Source organism: Uloborus diversus, chromosome 8 (assembly GCF_026930045.1).
Source record: "Uloborus diversus isolate 005 chromosome 8, Udiv.v.3.1, whole genome shotgun sequence".
Lineage (NCBI taxonomy): Eukaryota > Metazoa > Arthropoda > Arachnida > Araneae > Uloboridae > Uloborus > Uloborus diversus.
This window is the reverse complement of record NC_072738.1, coordinates 71715934-71729227: the sequence shown is the minus strand read 5'-3', so window position 1 is coordinate 71729227 and position 13294 is coordinate 71715934.

Genomic DNA, 13294 nt, shown 5'->3' with positions numbered 1-13294 from the left:
TTCCTAAATAATAAGTACTTTTCGAAATTTAAGTATTGCTAATCAAAAGCGTAACCTCAAACATGCAAAAAGTTACATCAACGATTTTACGAAAGCAGGATCAACTAACTTTGCTGATAACAATACCTTTAAGATAAAACTCTTTCAACATATCTTTGGAGACAAGAAACCTTCCCTACCAAGGTGTGCCGATTCTCTAACATGAAAACTTTAATCAGGGAGACAAATAGACTTTGTCAAATTATTTTATTCATTATGTAGGAAAGACAAAACACCAAAATGAATTCCTCCCTTTCCTTGTCATTTAGCTTCTTTCTACGACTCCCATTCATTAGCTTAAGTAACAGTTGTGGCTTATTGTTTCTTGAATTCTTTATCTTGCGAATGCACAAAGACTGTATCACACAAGCGGATTGACAGTGCTTCCACAAGAAATTTGAGGAGGATACTATATTGGACATAAACTATATAGAAACTAGTTAAGGGAAAATAAGTTAATCCTATGAAATATATTAATGCGCCAAATTGGAGATAACATTCATTAAAGTACTTTGATTAAAAATTGATTGTTCAGAGTAAGATTTTTATTTTTGACAACGCTATTCTACGAGGTGATTATTATTAGCAGCAGAAAATCGCCCGTCAATATATGACGGATTAAAATTGCTGCTGCACTTAAGCGAAGCCATTGCCTGTTTGGTGATATTTTGATCGTTGAAATTTTAATCCTAACTCCAGTGGATTAACCCTAAACTCCAGCAGATAGCGTTCATAGTTGACAGCTTTTTCGTTTCTTAATTCCCCTGAAATGACACAGTCTTACCAGTAAAACATTTAAGTGACCGGATCGAGTTCAGCCTTGTCACGGTAAAGCCACAAAAACATATTATCAGATTATCATGCCGTGGCATGAGTTTCATTGTTTAAACACGCGCGTTACTCGACCATCGGCTATTATATGTATAAGGATTACAAATTGAAAAATCTTTATATTTGAGGTCATCTAGGCGAAGGAAAAAAAAAACACTGCAAAATCGATAAAACGATTTAGAAATGTTCCAGGAAAATAATGGGCAGCGCAACTTCTGCCAGTAACATATCTTGCAAAAACAGAAATGTTTTTCGGTAAATTTCAGTAACCTTCCTAAAATCATTCATAAATCTTCTTTACTAATAATAAAGCTGAAAATCTCTCTGTCTGGCTCTCTCTCTGTCCGGATTTCTGTGATGCGCATAGCACCTAGACCGTTCCGTCGATTTTCATGAAATTTGGCACAAAGTTAGTTTCTATCATAGGGGTGTGCACCTCGAAGTGATTTTTCTGAAAATTCGATATGGTTCTTTTTCCATTCCAATTTTAAGAACACTTTTCCGAGCAAAATTATAATAAGGTGGACGAGTAAATTATGAAATTATCATAACGTGGAACCGTAACACGGGCAAGCCAATTAGCGAAAAATTCATCCTACATTATTTGTAAATATACAGGCGAACCAAAAGACCTTTTAATTTTCTACTACGGACAAAGCCGTGCGGGTACCAATAGTAAAAAAAATTTATCTCCGGTTAAAACCAGTCATGTTTCTGGAACTTTCAGAGAGTAATCTTTTACGCAGTAGTTCGGCGCCTTCCTGACTTACCAAGAAAGGTTCAACAGCATTATTGCAAACTAGTCGACCCGTGCGGAACTCCGCACTGTGCTTCGAATCGCTTTATAAGGCATTTCTTTCTTTAAAAGTTTCAAAGGAAGAACATTATGAAGAAGAACCGAAAAAAAGTAAGCGCAGAAGAGAAGGCATGTAATTTAAAGACATCAGTAACAAAACCTCGTTAAATACAACGTTGTGATAATTTGATCATCGCTCAACTGTTGGTCGTACATATTTTCAATGCAAACTTAAATATCATTAAAAGTGTGGCTGAGTAGTGACTCGTGAAAGAGCAATAATTGTGCATGTGAAAAAACAGGTTGTGGCAAATACAGTCCTGCCCATGTGAGCATCTGACGGGAAAAAAAGAAACATTAAAGAGATATTTATTGGCGCGGATTCGAATTGGCGCCATTCTAATTAACAGCCCGACACCACAACAAACCTAGCAACCTAGCAATGGCGCCTTCCTTTTCGAAAGTTATTCATTGAAGGAATGCGTAGTAAAAAACAGCAAAAAAGCTTTTTGCCAAAAAAAAATAATAATAATAATAAGATCATGCTTCTATGTTTTGTCATTACCCAGCATGATACGATTTAAAATTTTTCGTAAAGCATGGAATTTGATTAAAGAATGACGAAGATCTCACGTAGCGATTGAAACAAACATTCTAGAGAAGTAATAAATTAGATTGAAAATAAGGGTTTTTATCTTTGAATATTATGAAGAAAAACCGAAAAAAGTAAACGGAAAAAAGTAAGCGCACAAGAGAAGGCATGTAATTTGAAGACATCAGTAACAAAATCTCGTTAAATACAACGTTGTGATAATTTGATCATCGCTCCCCTTTTGGTTGTATGTATTTTCAATGCAAATATAAATATCAATAAAAGTGTGGCTGAGTGACACGTGAAAAATCAGTAATTTTGCATGTGAAAAAACAGGTTGTGGCAAATACAGTCCAGCCCATGTGAGCATCTGACGGAAAAAGAAGAAACATTAAAGATATTTAGTGGCACGGATTCGAACTGGCGCCATTCTGATTAACAGTACGATGCTCCAACAAACCTAGCAACTGTGCCTTCCTTTTCGAATGCTATTCATTGAAAGAATGCGTAATAAAACACAGTAAAAAAGTTTTTCGCCGAAAAAAATATAATAAGATCATGCGTCTATCTTTTGTCATTAGCCAGCATGATACGATTTAAAATTATTCGTAAAACATGGAATTTGATTAAAGAATGAGGAAGACCTCACGTAGCGATTGAAACAAAAATTCTAGAGAAGCAATAAATTGGGTTAAAAAAATAAGTGTTTTTATTTTTGAATATTCAACAATTTCCCATAATAGGCTTATTTAACCTGTACGACTTAAAAGCCCGTACTTCTTTTTCTTTTAGTCGAACACTTAAAATTCAAAACCAAAACCAGTTGAACTGATTCCGTTTTAAGTGTAATTTTTCGAACGTAGACAAAATGTGTTTTTTTTTTTTTTTTCAGCTGAAAGCAGAGGAGTAGAAAATGACTTCTTACTAATGAAGTTGATAATAATTTTAATGTTTTATATCGTATTCGAATAAATAATTAAAGATTTACTGGTTGAAGCTCGTAGTTTTAATTTGGCGTAGTATTTTTTCATTTGTACAAAAGGTTGAAGACTGCTATTAGAAACATCTACATTTCAGCATACAATGAAAATGTTTCTCTGTACAAAAATGACTTCCTTTAGGTAAATCTAATACTTTTTTTATGCTTATATTATGCTGAGTGATCTGAATGTAGTCAGAGCTTTAAAAAAAGGAAGAATACCCTTCGATTAGCAGTCAACTTATCTTAATGATAACTGTAGCTTGCATAATGGAGTCGAAACACCAAGTAGCATTCCCACTTCATTTATTTTTTTTACGTGTGTATGTTATGAGTACATGTAATGCGTAATACTAATATAAATTTGATATTATGTCGAAGAGCCCAAGCTTGCCCAAAGTTCATATAGTTTATAGCCGAACGCTGTACTGAAAAAAACTTATCAATTTAACCAAACAACTAATTCCGGTGCTTTTAAACTTTATTAAAATATGAACACACACACACACACAGGTTTTTTTTTGCCGAAAGCGACGTAAAAAATTGGAAAACTGCATTAGAACTTTGCAAAAAAAAAAAAAAAAATGCATAAGAACTACAGGCTGCATCAAGGTTTTCAAACAGCAAGGGGTGTTTTCGAAAACTTGATTTTTCGACCGTAAGTCTATTTTTCATCATTAGCCAGCCTGATAAGTTTTAAAATGAGAAGGGAACAATATAGAAGATAAGATATTGAAGAGAAATGTTTTTATTGTTGAAAATTTTTACAATTCGTTACCGCAGGCAGCTTGAACCGTTATGACTTATATGGCAGCACATGTTCATCATTTAACAGCACGGTTAAAATACAAAATAAATTGAACTATGCTCTATTTTAAGCGTAGCTTTTCGAATGTAGTAAAAATGTGATAAGCTATTTTTTTTTTTTTTTTTTTTTTTGCAAAAAGTAGAAAAAATATATATTTTACCCTTTAAATTGAGGTAGTATATTTTTTATTTGTACAAAGAGTCAAAAACTCATTAGAAGAATATATATTTCAATATATGATTTGTTATTTTTTTCTGAACAAAAAACAATTCTATTATAGTCTGAAATCTTAAACCTGTTACTTATATTTTCGCTTACATTATGCTTTAATTTTCTTACCAGAGCCAAAGCTTAAAAAAAAAAAAAAACGTACAATTCAGAAGCAATTTAGCACAAAGTCGCATCAAGTTTTCATAACAGCAAGTAGCATTTCCTTCTCATTTATTCTATTCCCTCATATTTGTTATTCACTTCATTAAGTGTTCATGCAATGCGCGATATTTCTCTAGTTTTTTGATGCAGATTGTCCGGACGTGGGCCCGAACGCTCATTCTCCTGGTTACGAGGAGAACGCGCTGCCAATCAAGCTATTCAGCTCTGTTGGTCACAGTGCAAGTTAAAGTTATAAGTTTAACCGAAAACCTCATTCTGGTTCTTTAAAACTGGTTTTTCGGCTGAAAAAAAACAATTTTTAGACCGTGGGTCTATTTTTCGTCAGTAGCCAGCACCGTAAGCTTTAAAATAAAGTGTAGATCGAAGAAATCGATCAAGAATTGAGGAAAATCTGGCGTAGAAACCAAAAACAGGCTACAGAAATAATATATAAGGATTAGTGCCGCCGCTAAGACAGGATTACAAGAACCAAGCATCTCAGTTGCTTGTAAAGCTGTGTAATCCAGAGAATTATTCGTTTTCATTGGGAGGTTATTCAAACTGGAACGCCGTAACCGCTTTTAAGCCAAAGCACTTAACAATTACATTTAGTTAATCTTTAACCTGGTATCTAAAAATATTTTCCCCAGCAGTGAGAAGTCTGCATTTGTGCAACTTCGAGTAATTCAGGAAACGTTTTAAAAATTTTCACAGGAAATGGGTGAAAGCCTGCAAAATCCTGACACGTTCCATGGAAATTACCAGTAACGTTTCTGAATTTTTTTAGTGTAATTCCAAAATGATCAGTTAGATGGTATTTTCAGGGTAGTTTAAAGGGATACCCTGCTAAAGGAATTCGTTAAGTACGGAAATGTTATGAGTCAAAAGAAGCGATAGATTATATGAGTTTACGAAACATTTACGATTATTTACAAAGTATGAAAAAGTTAAAATTTTTTTTATATGATAAATTTTTAACGACATGGAATAAAATAAGAATATTTAATTTAATAATTTTTTACTTAATTATTTATTGTCTAATTAAATAATCATGTACGCAATAGCTAAAAAACTGCGATTGAGGAAGTTGATACATTTCTAAAAACATATTACTTATCTTTCGATGGGCAAAAAAACAAAAAAAAAAAATCACGTAACATTACGTATTTTTTTGCATTTTTGAAATGTCGGTTTTTTAAATGGGTATGCATAAGATTTCACATAGAAAATATTTGTATAAGGTTTGAAGGGGCAATTATCATAGTTAAACTAATAAGTCAAATATCATATTTAAGGTTCTTGCTACTATTTTCTTTTCCTTTATAATGTCGGCAAAAATGCAATTCTCCTTTCCGATATTCTTCTATTGCAAACAATATCGTAACTTTTTTTCCAACTCTCTTCTTTAGTTGGGTTGCATTTATTTGTGGAAGCAAAATGGCAACGGTGATTGGGCCAACAGCGATTTTCTTCGCATCGGTGGTGCATTTAATGAGAAGAATCGAAAACTAATCAGGGAATTTCGTGGCTCAGTGCTTGGGAAGTTATGATTCTTGCTGATGGATTGTTGCCTTGTTCTTTTTTATAGAAATCCCCAATAATTGAATGAGCTCTCTAGAATTGGAACTATGCATTTATGGCTTAACGTTGTTGGGGAAGAAATAAAAAATTAATATACTTGGTTGTGTGTGTATGTGTGGTTTTTTTCTCTTTATAAAAATTATTTGTTACGTAAGTCATTGTGTGTTTTTCTTGTGCAAAAAAACCTTTTGTTTTTCTTTAAAAATGCGGGATATGACCTATAGTTTTATTTTTTAAATAAATATACATCTTAAGTAGTGATCATATAATTAATAAAAAAAGTGCACGTCGAACGTTTATGCTCGGTGCTTTGCGAATACATGGGAAGCGAATAACATCTGCATACGTAACACAGCGGTAGCTAGGTTTGTTAGTATAAATCTTAACTTGGTACATTTCCTCAAAATAAGAGTAAGAGTTTATGATGGTTAAATATACCAAAAAAAATAGTTTTGTTTACATTTTTTTAAAATAGAGATGCATTAGGAGCACTGAATTTTGCAGACTTAGTCTACCCCGGAAATAGCATTAAGTCTTTCATGTCGATCACTGTCGGCGGATACTTTTACCTCAAGTATATCGACGCTCAGTTCCCCACCAGAGCGAGGCACACGGGCTCTATTTGATCAACGCCTCCTAAATGCTAAATGCCTATCACATTTGCCTCAAAAAGTGATCATCCGCCGGTACACTTTCAACGCTACCTGGCGGCAATACAAGGATAGCGTTGCTATGGCGATGGATCCCAACAATTCAAATTAGATTGTTAATTGTTGAATTTCAAAATTTAAATTTAAAAGTTAACCAATTGTGTTCTCCGCTATTAATTTCAATGCCTTCAACCTTCGATTGATGGCAGTAGCAAAGGTACCGAAATTTAATTATTGGGATCATTTTGCTTTATGTTAAAAGCTAGAAAGCGGCATTTAGCAATTAGGAGGCGTTGATTCTAAGAGTTTTATTTTACCAAGAACACTCTGAGCCGAAAGTGTGCTCGATGGATCTTTTAAATGCTTCATAATCAAACGACATGGACAATATCGCTTTTCTGCTTATTGAAAGTCTACCGACAGGAGCAAGGACAGAACCTTCACCTTTGTGCGCAAAAGATCAGCGTATATCCAATGCGCCGCTCTGTCGGAAACACTATGTTTCATGCTTTCGCAATAATGACTAACAATGTGAGACACATTTTTTCTGACATTGATTATGTCACGTGAATTGAATTATTCATTCAATTGTAACCAAAATTGCCAAATGGTATGGATGTTTAACGCATTACGTTTTTTAGTACCATCTCGATATCATTTTCATGCACCATTGCTTGCAGTATGGAGAAAAACACTCTAAAAAACAGTTCTAATAACACTGGCGAACAGCAATTTAATTTTCTTAAATCAGTGACTTGTTTTCAACTAGCTTTTGACCTCTAGATCCAAAAATAATTTTAGTTTTTGTCAATCACTTCAACTTTTCAACCTACAGGATACCTTCGAAATTCATTCAAATTGTGCATATTTTTGTGGAAAATAAAGTAAAAACTTACTAAATGCACTGTTTGCAAGGAAAAAAATTATTCATACAAAGGCTATTATAGTTACCGTAAGTAAAATTGTGTATTTAAACATATTAAGGTAAAAATTTTCGTTTATAGCTCTTTCTGGAGCGTTTAATCTGTGAACATTCTCTCTTGATACTCCAGCAATAGTCAGCAATCATATATGCACCTCGTCTACCTTGATATCGTGTCTCTATGACCTTCAATTCTTGGTAGAATCGCTCACCCTGTTTGCATCATTACTAACTGCATAAAAAAGTTTGGTAAGTTTGGGAGATGCCTAGGTAAAAAATGCAATTTAATGCTCGTGTGGCAACCAATCATTTTGAAGCTCTTCAAGAGTTGTAACATAATTTCGGCGTAACCCGAATAATTCACTGACACGCACTAATTCTACACATCGGGTTTCTAACGCAGCTCAATCGCATCAGGTAAGCAGGACCTCACAGTATACTGCGGAAAAGACCGTCTGCAATATGAGAGATTGTGGCACAGTAAGACGAAAAATATAAATTCAAGAAGAACTTTGAATGAATTAGAAATTCATTTTCAATGAACTTATAATGCAGATTAAATGTACAATCTTTTGAGAAAATATAATTTTCATTATTATTCAAAATTTTAGAAATAATTTTGAAAAAGAGGAAACCTAAAATTTTGTGTGAACCCCAAACATGTGGTACAGTGAAAAATAAAACAAATAAAAATTACAAAAACAATATTTTCTGATCTGACTGCTTTCGGTAGATTTACAAAACATTCTGTTATGAGATAAAACTTTTCTTTATCCTACTACTTAATTAAAATAAAATATTTTTACTAATTAGTCAACTGCTTTTACAAATCAACATTTGATGCTGATAAGAAATTTTATTTCTGTTGGCATATTCATGAGAGAAAGTTCTTTGAGATTACAATTTGTTGCCAACAAACTAAGAAACGTTATTATGAATTTTGGTTTCGAAAGAATTTATTTTAGTTACGTTGCATATTAATAACACTAACCAGTTTCTTTCATCTTAGAATATTTTACAAATTTGTTACGTTTCACTAATAAAATTTTACGAACCCTTTAATCAAGCAGTATAATTCTTTCATTTTTAAATTGAGTCAACACATAGCTATTCTATGTGCTGCCACATGGAATTTTAATAAATTGAATTTTGAAGAATTCATTCCCATAGAGTTAAAAAATTTAACACGATTATTATTTTCACAAAATTAATGAAAACTATTACAAAAACGTAAATTATAGGAGAAAATAGTTTGCATTATTGTTCAAAAGTAAAGAAAATAAATTACTTCTACGATAAAAGCTCAATCATATTATCAAGAACTGAAACCTAAAGAATGGAGCAAAAATGGAGGCTTGAATTCGTTCTACTTATATTTCTGAAAGTGAGTCCTTGAAATGGGATTTAAAATTTAAGAATAGACGCCGGCGCCGTTATGTTAAAATCATTGATAAATATGATCAATTAAATTCGTAAAGATAAAAATGTTCGTAGTATTTTTTTCAGTAAAAATAAACATAATTTTATTAGTTAGAACATAAAAAATGAGACATACAATCCCTGCAATACTATTTGAAGTAAATGGCTTGAAATTGGTCGTAGTAAGTCGTAATTTGAATCTTAATATTTAATTTTGACCAATGTGATTTTACAGCCAATAAACATTTTTGACGCCTAAGTTTGCAAAGAAAACGAAAAGTTGATGACCCTAATTTTACATACTTCCGTTATTTTCTTTGTGTGGTTTTAACTTTTTATAAATTACTTAAAGTAGAACCCATGTCAATTCAACAAGGGGCGTAACTTGATGGTCTAGGATTTTTTTGAATTTAACATATGTTAAAATTCATAAAAAATAAGAAATGCGTTTTCCTGGGCCGCGATGCAGACCGCCAAAGATGACGGTCTGTATCTCGGCCCAGGAAATCCTGAGAAATCATGCCAGAAATATGAAATCATGACAGAACGAGAAATTAAGACAGAACCGCCAAAGGCCGTGATGTCATGATTTCTCACTTGGGATTTTCGTCAAAATCTTTAAAGTACATTATCTCAGAAACGGTAGAACTTATTTTATTGCGGTTTGTTTTATTTAAAAGGATATTTTTTCTTGTTTAAAAACATATGCAACATTTTGAAATATATGATTTAGCTTTTTTATTATCTCTACTAATATGGACTGTTCCTATAACCATGATTGACTCACTTGTGACGTCATCTCAAAGTTCATACGATGTGGCTTAGTGAATGTTCAGTTGCAGTCTAGCCATGTATATGTTTGTGTGATGTCCGTGTTTCGTTGAATAAATAATGTTCTGTGTTCCAAGCCCACTGCCTCTGCATTCTTATTTTGGGATTTCCAACATTTTTTCCAGTCTTTTGAAAAAAAAAAAATTAAACAGTTTTTTGTTTTTTTTCCTCAAAAATGTCAATTTCAAACATTTTCATTTTTTTACAGTTCATTAGTACTACTGAGCACTACGTTCCCTGAAAAGGAGAGCTTCCACTTTTTTGTTTAATAGATTTAAGAGTCATTTGAAAAAATGAGGGTTTTTAAGGAACTCTTTACCTAATGGTAGATCTAAAAATTAAAAAAAAAATAAATAAAAAAAAAAAAACTTCGCAACAAGTGTGCAGAAAACAGTTTTAATTGAGTTATGTAGCAAAATTTTCATTTTGAGTCTCCACTTTATCCAGGAGTTTCATTTTTTATGAAAACAGGAATGTGGTCCCCAACCGATTCGCTGCATTTCCCCACGAATCGTTAAGCGCAATATGCCATCTTGTTCTCACTAAATTCAATATCTTAAATAAAATGCAGACTCAAAATGAAAGTTTCGCTATATGACTGAATTAAAAGGGTTTTCTGGCCACTTGCTGCGAAAAAAAAATTAATTTTCAGGTCTGCCTTTACGTAAAAGCTCATTTAAAACCTTTTTTTTTTTTTCAAACGCCTCTAAAATCTGTTAAACTGCGAGAGCGCGTGCTACACGGAGGAACACGAGAACCCGCAAGGGGTGCCTTAAATCCCAGTGGAGAATTTCCATAATTTACTAAGCAAAAGTTTCTTTTTCACTGATTTTTTAAAACTTTCTTACGTCAAACATAATTATTACTTTAAGACAAAAAATTAAAATTTATTTCATATAAATACTCACTTACATTAGTTGGTGCATTCTGTGCACTGGCATTATAATATTTTTTGCAAAAAAATTTAAAGCTTTTCAAAAAAAATTTTGTTGGTCGTTCTTACTACCACAGAGATAACAGCAATTGTTTGACACTTTTTTTTTTTGGAGTTGGCTCCTGGCTCCGTTGAAAAATTACTTCTCAAATTATACTTTTGTTTGATGCTTGACATCACTCTCTGAGCCGCACGGTTTTTGACAATTTGAACGACCAAGCCTTTAATGAATGGTCTCCTCTATTTTTAAATACTTATTTGAGAATCTTTGCTTAAGAGAAGCAAAAAAAAGCAGTTGGTTGTAGCTATGTTTCGAAGAGACAAAAATAGCAACATCGGCCTTTTTTTTTTTTTTTTGAAATCCATGCTGTAGAATAAGCATAAGCAACCAATCAATAAATGCCTGCAGTTCATCTTTGCTGATTCATTGGCATTTCTTTATCAAGTAAAATTATATCTAATATATTATGTCTATATTAGTAGACATCATTATAAAGTTCTGAATGCTTCCGTCGAATAAAACTGACAATGGTTCTGTTGTTGCAGTATTATGCTTCGTATTTCCCAGAAGTTTCTAAATAATGTTTTTTTTTCTGGTGTTCTTACCTTGTAACGATATTTTTCTGTCATCCCTTTTGTTTGACCATATTTTCAAATGGAAAAAGTTTAATTTTTACGAACACTTATTTAGTCATTTTCAGATAAATCCTCAGTTTCACTATCAGGAATACAGCGACTATAATTTAACACTATTATCAGGTTCCTCGTCAGATTCATTAATGTGTTGATCATCAGTGTAAACTTCATCCTACAGCTTTTGCAAATGTCTCATATCCTCATCATACGTCATGTAGCGTGACATTTTCGACGAAAATCAGAGAATCAAAAGGACGCGCAAGGGGTGTTTTACATCCTATATAAGGAATTCCAGGAAACCGCTGCAGGAATGCACACAGTAAACATACTCCCCATTAGCAAGTGACCTTCAAACCAATTACACCGAGTTTGATCCATTTTCAAGTTTGTGTGGGGTGTCAAACACCCCCTTGCGCTTCCTCGCGGGTTAAACGAAAAAAGTGGAAGTTCTCCTTTTCAGGGAATGTAGTACTTGATGTGTTACTAATAAACTGTAAAAAAATAAAAAATTTTGAAATTGAGATTTTTGAGAGAAAAAAATATTTTATGAAAATCGGCCGAACGGTCTAGGCGTTATGCGCGGCACAGAGATCCGGACATCCTCCAGACAGACTTTCAGCTTTATCATTAGTAAAGATAAAGATTCTTAAGTTTACTCTAATTTTCCGCACACACGACTGGCTTTTAACGGGAAGATTTCTGAATTTCTCAGGAGGCTTCCAGGATAACTTCAGGAAGGTTACTGAATTTTACTGGAGAATATTCCTGGCTTTTGCAAGATATGTTAATGGGTGAAATTGGGCACATCAGCTGCCCAATATTTTCCAGAAACGTTTCTGAATCGTTCTTACAGTGTTTATGCGATTTGATTTATTTTAATATTACGCGTAAATAGAACATTTTTGCATGGACATCAAAATAACTAAGAGTGCCTCATTTTTGCGTTCCAATTTTGAACTCTCTATTCTAGTATTTTGATAGACACTTTAAATATATAAATAGGGGGGGGGGATATTGTACATGATACGCAATCTTTTCTTTAATAATAAACTTCGCGTTTTACTGCATTAAAAATTACACATAACGTTTTGCACGCTGTTGAATTTTTAAAAAGACACCGCCATTCAATTTGGCTTTTTCAAAAATAACAAATCATATACTTGTCTTTTCCTCTGCAAACAATTCCATTGGGACCGGTTTACATCTCTGTCATCCTCTCATTAGGCTCTAGCTGCGCTGCAGAAAATGGAGAGCTTTGTTCAATGCATATTTCGAGTAATTGCTTCTAATTCTCAAGTGAAAGCTTTTATCAGTAGGGGATGAACCGGAACTTGAAGCTTTGCTCTTAAATTTAAACAGCATACAGAGTGAAAGGGATTTTAAATTTCAAAATGTTGTATTTAGCTTTGAGAGAGTTTTAGGGAAATGTTGACTGGAGTTAAAACCTTTAAATTCGCATTCAGTGCTCGTGTGTATTCGTAAACATCAGTTTTGTTCAGATGAAATTTAAGAACAATTCTTTTAAATTGAATTTGTAAACGCATGCGGAGGTCGGTTTTATTTATTGAAGAGCGTGTAATACATATTTCATTGCATAAATTCAATCGCATAATGTAAATGTGATTTGATGAATTTCTGCTGCAACCGCCAACCATAAATTTTAATTTGAGAAAATAGTGATTTTTATACATATCCTTAAATGTTGTAGCAAACGCTTTTTTTTAGTCACAAATTTATTGAATATGGTGATATTTTCTTCAATAATTTTATATTATTTTGAAAGAAGAAACAATCACTGATTTCAGTCCATTTTAAAATATATTGAAAATAAATGAGCTGATGTGTGCATCACATGACTTCCTTTTACTCCATTTTAATGTCATTTCCCCATTATTGGCAATTTT